The following is a 1,110-nucleotide window of genomic DNA, read 5'->3' as shown; positions in this document are numbered from 1 at the left end:
ATTCAAGCACATTTTCCTTTATTTCAAACGCAGCTTCCCTTGTTCAATTCTACTACAGAGGGTAAAGGGAAACAAACACTGGGGGAAACCTTTAACCAAAGCCAGAGAAAATGATGATAAAAATGTATACAAGGAAAGACGGAGGAGGATAATTCGAGAGTAATGTGAGGGGAGGGAGGAACGGCGAGGCAGCAGCGGGAAGGCGAGGGTCTCCGCGACGACCCGACAGGAAGGAGGCGCGACACACACATTTTTCCTAAGCCTTCCAAGACAGGCCAGGATGAAAAAAATAACAAAGTGATGCCTGGGTTGCCGTGTGTGTGTGTTGCGCTGCTTCTGATGGCGTATTTTGTAGTCATGTTGCTTGATAATTAGGTTTGCACTGCCAGGATTTGAGTGTATAGTGTGCGCTGCAGTGAGGTGGTAAAATATCTCAGTGTAACGTCAAGGAATAATACCGAAAAATATGTGGAAAAGGAGATTCAGTAAAAACAAATACATCACTTAAGAGGAAGAGCCTGGATACATAAATTATACTACATGATATACATTATAGCACGAAGCTTTCCCAAGTACTGAGCACAAAGCGAGCCATCTGAGTCTCGAAGCCCTAAGTGGAGGGATGAACAAACCTAGTTCTTGTGGGAGACGAGGATCTCTCATATTTGCCGTCCCCAAGCATCCCACCGCCACTCAAGAGGACACCACAGCCCGCCTTATGCAGATGTGTAGGGTTCACAAGATAGAAGCGAAGGAAATGGAGAGCGAGTGTCGAGGGAAAGGAAGAGTGGGTGGGGTGGACTGAGGATTACAAAGGGATGAGGATGGGGGTCAGAATTTCATAGGAAGTTAAATTGTGGGGAAAATATAAACAAAAAAGCCGACGTGAAAGCAAACAGAGGAAACAGAAAACATGAATAGGTGGGAATTATATCAGTATTGCATTCTTTGTAGTTTGTGGTGATTCAGGTTTCCGTACAAATTGCCAAGAAGGAAAAGTCAAAACAGCGAGTCTTATAATAAAATCGTGAGGGATAAAGATGATGCTAAGAATGAGGAATGAGGAGTCAGTCGTTCAGGAAGTAAGGAACTGTAGGATAGGACTAAATT

This window comes from Scylla paramamosain, chromosome 12, assembly GCF_035594125.1.
Source record: "Scylla paramamosain isolate STU-SP2022 chromosome 12, ASM3559412v1, whole genome shotgun sequence".
Lineage (NCBI taxonomy): Eukaryota > Metazoa > Arthropoda > Malacostraca > Decapoda > Portunidae > Scylla > Scylla paramamosain.
Note: the sequence above shows the minus strand (reverse complement) of the source record.